The sequence below is a fragment of the Aethalodelphis obliquidens genome, unplaced genomic scaffold (assembly GCF_003676395.1).
Source record: "Aethalodelphis obliquidens isolate GAN/ISIS:26980383/991018 unplaced genomic scaffold, ASM367639v1 scaffold35, whole genome shotgun sequence".
NCBI lineage: Eukaryota > Metazoa > Chordata > Mammalia > Artiodactyla > Delphinidae > Aethalodelphis > Aethalodelphis obliquidens.
Window position 1 is genome coordinate 5,498,546 of NW_020837979.1, and position 10,094 is coordinate 5,508,639.

At 43.6% G+C, this 10,094-nt stretch overlaps 1 long non-coding RNA gene across 2 annotated transcripts in view; it reads right to left on the reverse strand.

Moving 5' to 3' along the window:
- Positions 1 to 10,094, reverse strand: part of LOC113632030 (uncharacterized) — a 49,614-nt gene that overhangs the window by 32,560 nt on the left and 6,960 nt on the right. The window contains exons 3-4 of one of the 2 annotated variants that reach the window (XR_003437624.1): positions 7,584 to 7,675; positions 381 to 1,936 (exon numbers count right to left, since the gene is read on the reverse strand). This is a non-coding gene — a long non-coding RNA (uncharacterized LOC113632030). Of the gene's footprint in view, positions 1 to 380; positions 1,937 to 7,583; positions 7,676 to 10,094 lie in introns of those variants that run through there. The other variant, XR_003437625.1, reaches the window with a different exon arrangement.

Below are 10,094 nucleotides of genomic sequence, written 5' to 3' on the forward strand. Positions count from 1 at the left end.
GGGCGGTGCTGGCCTATAAGGTCTGATGCTCACCTCCGTCTGCAGGCCTGAGTATGTGGCCCACTGCTCCTTTTTGTAGAGATTACATCACATGGTCTCAGCCTTCAAAGAACTCACATTCAGGGACTTCCCTGGTGGCGCAGTGGTTAAGAATCCGCCTGCCAACGCAGGAGACACAGTTTGATCCCTGGCTGGGGAAGATCGCACATGCTGTGGAGCAACTAAGCTTGTGCACCACAACTACTGAGCCCATGTGCCACAACTACTGAAGCACGCGCACCTAGAGCCTGTGCTCCACAACAAGAGAAGCCACCGCAACGAGAAGCCCGAGCACCGCAACGAAGAGTAGCCCCCGCTCGCCACAACTAGAGAAAGCCCATGCGCAGCAACGAAGACTCAACGTAGCCAAAAAAAAAAAAAATACAAAAAACCAAACAAAAAGCCTTACATTCAGAGGCACGTAAAATCTGAATGATAACGTGCATTTGAGGACACAGGACTGAAGGCAGGGTGGATGCGAGATGTAGTTTTCAATGTGTATCCTTTTGTACTGTTTTTACCATGTGTTACGGATGGAAGTGTGTACACCCAAAATTCATATGTTGAAGTCCTGACCCCTGCTACACCTCAGAATGGGACTGTATTTGGAGACAACACTTTTAAAGAGGTAATTAAGGTTAAATGACATCATATGGTTGGGCCCTAACCCAATATTACTGGCGTCCTTATGAGAAAAGGAAGGGACACCAGGGATGCGATCCCACAGGGAAGGGGCCGTTTGAGGACAGAGCGGGAAGGCGGCCACCTGCAAGTCAAGGGAGAAATCTCACCAGAAACCAAACTTCCAAGCACCTTGACCTTGGACTTCCAGCCCCAAAACCATGAGAAAAAAATTTATGTTGGTTAAGCTGAAACCACACAACTCAGATTGTGACTTGAACCCATGGGCCGGGACTCAAACCTGGCCAGAACCCAGATTGGGACCTGAACCCACTGTCTTTTCATTGAGATCACACACCTGGCCTCAGGACTTAATGAAGCTCAGGTTCTTTATGTTTCACTGCAGAAAGAATTCAGTGAGAGACAAAGTGATAGGTAAGAAGTGGATTTCTTTAGAGAGAGACACAGGCCAGAGACAGAATGCGGTCTGTCTCAGAAGGCGAGGGTCCCTGAAATACGGGGTGGTTAGTTTTTATAGGCTGGGTAATTTCACAGGCTAATGAGTGGGGGGATTATTCCAACTATTTCGGGGAAGGGGTGGGGATTTCCGGGAATTGGGCCACCGCCCACTTTTTGGCCTTTTATGGTCGGCCTCAGAACTGTCATGGCGCCTGTGGGTGTGTCATTTAGCTAACGTATAATATTAGAGTGAGCGCACAGTGAGGCTCATAATCTACTGGAAGTCAAGCCTTCCGCCATCTTGGACCTAGTTGGTTCTAACCAGTTTTTGCTGTATCCTCAAGGGCTATGTCATTGTTTTAGAGGTTGTGTTCTGACCCCTTCGCTCCTGTGTCAAAGCCACCCGTCTGTGGTATCTTGTTATGGCAGCCCTAGCAAAGCAGTACACTTTGTATGTTTTTTCGATCTTTGTTTATCCCATAAGAATAATTACGGTAATACAAAGGAACTTGCAATCTAATTCAAAAACACAATGCTATAGACTGAATGTTTCTGTTGCCCCCCACCCCCCTGTTCATATGTTGACACCTATTCCCCAATGTGTTGCTTTTAGGAGGTGGGGCTTTTGGGAGGTGAGCAGGTCATGAAGGTAGAGCCCTCATGAATGGGATTAGTGACCTTACAAAAGAGACCCCAGGAAACCCCCTTGCTCTTTCTGCCAAGTGAGAACACAGTGAAAAGACTGCCATCCACGAAGCAGGACTCCAATCCTCCACATCTGTAGGCATCATCATCTTGGACTGCCCAGCCTCCAGAGCTGTGAGAAATACGTTTCTGTTGTTAATTAGCCACCCAGTCTATAGTATTTTTGTTAGAGCAGCCCGAACAGACTGAGATACACGAAAAGATAATGAATGAACGAAATGAGGAAATACATTGTCAGTTAGCAGGTGAGTGGATGGAGGAATAGCCATCCCCTTCTCCTGCCCTCAAGCTCTCCCTCCTCCACAGGCCTTCCCCAGCCAGGCCTCCTGGCTCTGTCCACTCTGTGCTTTCCTCTCCCCGTCCTGCCTTTCAAAGTCCCAGCTCCAGGGGCACCTGCTTGGGGAAAAGCTTTGCCTACCAACCAGAGCATAATTTTGTTTTCCTCTAGACTCTAAGAGAAGTCGCTGCCTCCAAGCTTCATTTTGAAAAAGATTTTGTCTTAGTCCCATTTATTTTGTCATGTCTGTGAAGACTGGGCCCACCCTATGAGTCTAGAAGGCTCTCCCTGGAAATACTTGTTTTTGGTTGACTGAGTCTAGCAGTTACCTCCAATCAGAAGACCAAAGAAGATAAAACGCCATCAGTTCCATCTACTTAGTTGCTTTTAAAAGAAATGTCTTGATTTTTCTAAGTATGGGTTTGAAGGGCTTGTTCCAGGAATAGGAATTTTATTTTTTATCTATTTATTTTTCCCATATTAAATTTTAATAGATATTGCCAAATCGGTCTCCAAAGTGACGTCATCCATTTGTAATCTCACCAGCTATGTAAGAGAGGACCTATATCCCTACACTTGAGGTTGACACATGTGAATGTTTGCCAATCTGATGGGAATAAACATGTCAAGTTAATTTGCGTTTCACTTTTTTACTAACAAGTTGAGCGTCTTTTAACATGTGTCTTAATCCTTTATAATTTCAGAAGAGGAGCTTTTAAAATGTTTCTACAGGTTTCATTTTAGTCTTTGCTATAGTATAATTTTCCAAAAGGTAACATCATTACTCTCATGCAAATATAAAATGAAAATGTCAAAGATTTAGTCAACTCAGTTAATGAGGGAACAATTAAGACGTTGTGACTAATCAGATGCTACAAGCATTTGCCAAACTCGGGCTATATCGGCAATTTAATACATTGCTAGTTTGGATACAGAACTGGATAATGTCCAACAGGGCCGTAAGCTTTTCAAAGCCTTTGGGGTTGTCTGTTCCATGGGAGAGAAATTAATTTGCATTTCCACTAGAGAAAAATCTACAAGTTAACCTCTGTTCCTTATAAAAAAGGAAATGCCAAGGCTAGTGTGCTGAAAAGGAGCCCCTGGTAATCTCTTTGGCTCATTTCCAAGCATCTGAAACAATGCCCAGTCCCTTGGGATAGGGTTTGGGTGCACTAGCCTAAGAAATGGGAATCAGTGCTGCCAGAAGTGCTTCCTTGGAGTTGCTAGGTGACGGGGAGGAGTCTGTGGATTTTGGTTGCCTATCTTCCCACGTTCTCAGCAATGGAAATAGATCGTTTAAGGTTGGCTATTTGTCTTGGTAAACTGAGGAAATTATTGACCTCAGCCATCAGGAATTAAATTAATCATTCCTATCTCTAAAGGTGATTTTCCTGAATTCATTCTACCCGTTCTCTAACTCCTGCTCATTCCTTAAAATTAAAAAAACCCTATATTTAACAGAATACATAATTTTATAAGACATATCTGTCTTTAAACTTATAACAACATCCCCCTATGCTCCATCCTCCCCACCCGTCATGGCTACTCCCCAGAGACAACCTCTTTCAACTCTTTTTGCACTTTCTTCTGCTATTTACATCCCTATTTTTAAATAATAGGCTTATACTGCTAATTCTTTATTTTTAATGTATATATTATCAATTCACTTCCTATCATGAAAGATGAGAAGTTCTTCTACCCTTCCCTTTCCAAGAAACTCTACACTGGCCCCACATCCTCCCACCACAGCCATATTATATTTCATTAAAATCAACACTCAGTGATTATGTTATTTTGATTAAATTAATACTAAAGTATAATATAAGCATGTTATTTTAATATATAATCAAGCATATATTAATCATATTTATTATATACAATAATATAAGTATGTTATTTTAATTAATCACAGCCAAGCCATAATTATATATGATTACATCTCTCTCTTTGTAAAACTTAATCCCCCTTGTGTTAAACATTTCTTCATTTTAAAAATTAGCCTAAGGGGAAAAGGGGGGGTGGGAGGAATTGGGAGATTGGGATTGGCACATATACACTATTGATACTATGTATAACATAGATAACTAATGAGAACCTGCTGCATAGCACAGGGAACTCTACCTAACACACCATGGTGACCTAAATGGGAAGGAAATCCAATAAAAAGGGGATATATGTATATGTATAGCTGATTCATTTTGCTGCACAGTAGAAACTAACACAACATTGTAAAGCAACTATACTCCAAAAACAATTAACTTTAAAAAATGGGCTTAGTTTTCTAGGTGTTCAATGTAAATTCTTTCTCAAACCTCTGCCAGAGCCATCAAGCTCCTCTCAACCCAGTTCCTTTCAATCAGATGACGGTCCTTAGGTTCTTAAGTGTCCTGTTGCCTCGGGCTGCCTGCACCATGCAGGACTGCTGTGCTGGGACCACCTTGACCCTTGTCCGGAGAGTTCCCTTTGACTCCCCTCTCTTGAGTTTTCTACTTCCTGGCTCCCATTTCCTCCCTCTTTTCACAATTTTCAGTATTTCCTGATCAAGTATATGTGGCAAGCAAAGCTTTTGAAATATTTGAGCTTGTCTTTACTGGATTAACACACTATACTGGATTCATAGTTTGGCTGGGTATAATATTCCTAGTCTAAGATCACTCTCTCAGATTTCTGAAGGTCTTGTTCCACTGTCTGCCAGCTTCCAGTGTTGTGGTTGAGGAGTGTAATGTTGCTCTGATTCCTCCTCTTTTGTTTGTGATCTGTTTCTCCTCCTTGGAAGGTTTTAGGGTCTTATTTTTACCCTGGGTCCTCTGAAATAGCAGGATGATGTGCCTCAGCAAAGGTCTTTTTTTGCTTGTGGGGCTATACCCTTTAAATGGAATCCTTAAATTTTAGCTTTCATTGAAAGTGGGGCCTTGTTAACATCAATAGTGGTGATGAAGTGAAAGAGGGGGATTCGAAATGTAATCTAGTGAGTACCAATCAGAAATCATGCCAGGATAAGAGGAGGACCCCTACTCTTATTGGTCCAGTGGTGAATGAATATGCAAAGAAAACATTTTTAAGCCAAATCATGGGGACTCAGCAAGAACAGTATAATTTGTACCTTGGGAGGATTCTAGTTTACAGAGATTCTTCTAATTTGTCAAAATCCTCTTTCTACTAAGAAGCTTATTCTTGAAATAGAAGGCAGAGTATGTATCAGATGTAGATCAGCAATCTTTCAGAGCTCATTAGAGTGTTTCAAGGCTTTGTCCTTTGATTTAATACTATTGTGGTGTAAATGAAAGGACCATCTATTTTGTGGGGGTTATTAGTATAGGTCCTCTGCCTCATGAAGAAATGAAACAAACCAGTTGCAAAGTAGGGAAAGAATCTGGAACAGGACATGGCTCCTTTGTACATTTCCTAACTGTGTAATTTTCATTGGCACACGTGCAGACTCACAAGCACTGCCATTTGATACAATTTCTCCGATTATAACTTTTTTTTGAAATGCAAAAAACGCTAAGAACATACGATTTACTTTTCCCTCCCTCCCTAGTTCTCCTGTCTCTTTTGGCCTCATTCTTGTGCCTTAGTTTTCCAGGGAGAAGAGTCTGATCTGGTTGAGGCTGCGTAGTCCCTACGAGGGGAATTTCTAAGGAGATGGACGTGAACTGTATTTGGTTGGACTCTTTCCAAACATGTTAACATTCTTTATGTAAGTACAGACATAGGGGGGAAAATGCAAGCAGAGGTTAGATGAACTGTCCTAGAGTCTAGAAGGGGGTGCCAGGACCCTCCCGCTGCACCAGTCCCTGAAGAGGGTGCTTTTAATGGCTACATTCTTTTTTTTTTTTTAAACTGCTGCTTTTATTTTATGTTATTTATTTATTTATTTTTTTGGCCGTGCAGCGCAGCATGAGGGATCTTAGTTCCCCGACCAGGGATCGAACCCAAGCCCCCTGCAGTGGAAACATGGAGTCTTAACCCCTGGACCGCCAGTGAAGTCGTGATGGCTGTATTCTAACTAAGCCACAGATCCGTAGAGTCCTGTGATCCTTGGAGGGCAGACAGTGGTTGTAGTGTTGGCAGTAACTTACCTTGAAAAAATATATATACATGTATATTTTAATCCTCACTCTAGATACAGCATCAGACACCCTAATGCTAAGCACAGATACACACTCCAGGGGTGGCTAGGGAGCATATAATCAAATGCCCACACTCCAGCTGTCTTTCTCTCTAATCCACAACAGAGAATTTGTTAACTGGTCCAATGGGTGTTAGAAAAGTGATTTTATTGTTGACATTCGTTTCGTTTGAGAGATAGGTTGGCTAAAATTTAGCAAGCCCTTCACCTCTCATCCCTGGAACGGTATCTAAGGCTTGAACTGAATGGTCCTATGTCCAACTTCTGACTCAGAGGATTCTGGTTGACTGATGCCAACCAGGGAATTACTTCTGGGACATGGTTCTGGTTTTGTCTTGACATTAACATATAATGCCAAGTGTGGTGAGACCTGAGACTTAGGGAGCTTAAAAAACACGGTGTAGGGGCTTCCCTGGTGGCGCAGTGGTTAAGAATCCGCCTGCCAATGCGGGGGACACGGGTTCGAGCTCTGGTCCAGGAAGATCCCACATGCCGCGGAGCAACTAAGCCCGTGGGCCACAATGACTGAGCCTGCGCTCTAGAGCCCGCGAGCCACAACTACTGAGCCCATGTGCCACAACTACTGAAGCCAGCGCGCCTAGAACCTGTGCTCTGCAACAACAGAAGCCACCGCAATGAGAAGCCCACGCACCGCAATGAAGAGTAGCCCTCACTCGCCACAACTAGAGAAAGCCCGCGCACAGCAATGAAGACCCAACACAGCCAAAAAATCTCAGGAAAAAAAAAAACCCAAAACACGGTGTAGGACTATATTGGGCTTTCTTTTTATGTTCAATACATGTTTGCGTTTGGTCTGTGACTTGCTTCCATTCAAACAAATTACCTTTTGTGAAGTGTGTGGGGCTGGGGGTGGGGTGGGGGGACCCTCAGCCCTGACTTATCTCAAACCAGTGGTGGGTACTGACATTTACCAAAAAAGAATCTACCAGTTACGTATGACCACACTGACTAAGGTCTGTTTTCAATAGTGGTTCATGTGGTTAGGTCATGATTTGTGACTTACTAACCTCCTTTCCTGGATTTAAAAGTGAAAAATGAGTCCAGTGGCCTCTGCTGTTCTATGCTCCCCTGTGCTTGAGAGAATGTCTTCACCACCTGAAAGCACCTTCAGAACTGCCGGCAGAGAAAAGAGATGTCGCACGTGTGGCCAGGGCCAGGGTGGGATTAACCCAGAGGTGATTATAACAGTTGCCATTTGGAGGATGTACGTGGGGCAAGCCCTGTGGTAGGTGTGAGACTTAGCTTACCTTATTTAGGCCTTGTAACATCTCAGTGAAACGTGCATATTCCAATCAAGAAATGGAAACCGTAAGAGGTTAAGGAACTTACCTGTGGTCTCATGGCTGGGAAATGGGGAAGCAGAATTTGGAATCCAGGTCTGCCTTCTTTGAAGCCCATGGAACGCGGGTGATGGATCTAATCTTCATCGAAAGTAATGGTAAGGAAAAAAAGTGATGTTACTCTTCTATGAATCAGACTGAAATCAACTAAGTGCACATTAACGGAGAAAGTGTTAGTTTGTGATTCAGAAAAGCCTAGGAACAAATGCTGGTTCTGCCACCTACCAGATGCGTGCTATTAGCAAGTACTAAAGTTTTCTATGGGCCTGAGTTTCCTCATCTGTAAAGTGGGACTCATTTTACTTTCTTTTCAAATGTATTGTGAAAAATGAGTGACATTGGAAATACAGCAAGCACTGTACTTAATGCATAGCGGTCCTCCTGTGTTCTTTCTCCCTTGGGGGAATGTCCCCTTGGTAAGATATGGAGGCAGATATTAAATTCATTCATCTTTGCATCCCAGGAATTTCAGACAGCGCTAGCCTGTTGAACATTCTCACTGAATGTTCTTTGACTTAACTGATCTAGAACGTATTCTGTGACTGACTGTGAGCAGGGCTTTGAGCCCACGGGGCAGAAGGCAGTGTTATAGGAATATGCGGACAAGCACAGGGGGGCTTTCACTGCATGTTAAGATCAAATGGGCAGTCAGGAATGGAAATACAATCCATGCCCTAAAGGACAGGGCCACCCTTCACAGGATTCCTGATCTAAGAGGAAACAAAGTCGCGATTTGGAGAAGTCATAAAGCTAAATATGTGAGCCAACAGTCAAGTCAAATAGGAGGACCGGAAGTACTGTTCAAAAGAAAACCAGGGGCTTCCCTGGTGGCGCAGTGGTTGAGAGTCCGCCTGCCGATGCAGGGGACGCGGGTTCGTGCCCCGGTCCGGGAAGATCCCACATGCCGTGGAGCGGCTGGGCCCGTGAGCCATGGCCGCTGAGCCTGCGCGTCCGGAGCCTGTGCTCCTCAACGGGAGAGGCCACAACTACCGCAAAAAAAAAAAAAAAGAAAGAAAACCAGTAATTTCACAAACATATATTGTTTAGGATTAAAAATTTTAAACTATTACATTTAGTATCTAATTGGAAACTAATGGAGGGTTATAGATAACAAAACTGACAATTTTATTAAGAATTAAATAGCATGGTTGTGAACAGAAACCAAACATGTTCTCTTAGGATTTCCTCAGCACTTCAGGTCTAAGTCCTGAAATATTCAGTTTTTCATTTCCAATTCCTCTTTCGTTTTCAGTTTTTATCCATTGCATGTGTGAAGGGAAGATCAAGGGGCAAGAGAGGAGGTGAGAAGGAAACTGACATGGCAGTCTTGGCAGGGACATAGGAGTCAGGGCTGGGGGTCTAGAGAGGATTCCCAGCCCAGAGCCAACCCCAAGTAGAAGCAATGATGACACAGACGGACTTGTACATGCAGCTTCCCTCCACTCCCGGAGAAGAGGCTTTTAGTGTTTCTTAACAAACCTGTGGCCAATTTGGTCAGCCACCTGACAAAACCCTAGCTCTAACCGTAACCTGACCCTAAATCTAAGCAAATCGTGGTGATGAAGTTTTGATGAGTGGTGTGCTTTCATTTCTTTTTTTTTTTTTTTTTTTGCGGTACGCGGGCCTCTCATTGTTGTGGCCTCTCCCGTTGCGGAGCACAGGCTCCGGACGCACAGGCTCAGCGGCCATGGCTCACGGGCCCAGCCGCTCCACGGCACGTGGGATCTTCCTGGACCGGGGCACGAACCCGTGTCCCCTGCATCGGCAGGCGGACTCCCAACCACTGCGCCACCAGGGAAGCCCGCGTGCTTTCATTTCTTAATGCCCATCATTGCACAGCAGGGCACGCTTCTGTGCCAGTGTCCCCATGTTTTGTCAGATGGCCAGTCAGAGCGGAGCAGACGGCCACTGGGGTTTGGGTGCTCTCAGAGCAGAGACATGTGTCAGAGACCAGGCCTGCATCTACTGATATGCTTTGCCAAGGGTGTTAGACTAAGGGACTAGCATCTTTTCTTAAGGCCAGGCAGTATATTTAGTGGGGTGTTTGTATCCTGTGTAGGGGAGCACAAGTATCTTTGAAGTTCCTCTTGTCTTAACTTCTCTTTCCACTTTCCATCTTTCTACTATAGGGAAATAATTTCAGCATCTAGCAATCACGTCCCCCTTCTTCTAATTGCTAAAGTATAATTTTCAAAAAGTTAAAAGCATACCTCTTATTGCAAACATAAAACGAACACAGACCAACAATTTTATTCAACTCATTAATTAATGATGAAACCAGTAAGATGTTAAGACTAGTTCAAAGGAGAATTTGAAATAGGTACAGATGCAGATATTAGTGAAGAATGCTGAAGTGAATTTGCTAACATGCAAAACTGATTAATATCCTAGAGGGGGTATCTCTACGGACCGAAGTTTATTTGCATTGCTTTGGACAAGAATTGTTTGTATTACTATCCATTTTCTACAAGTTATCTTTTTTTTTTTTTTTTTTTTTTTT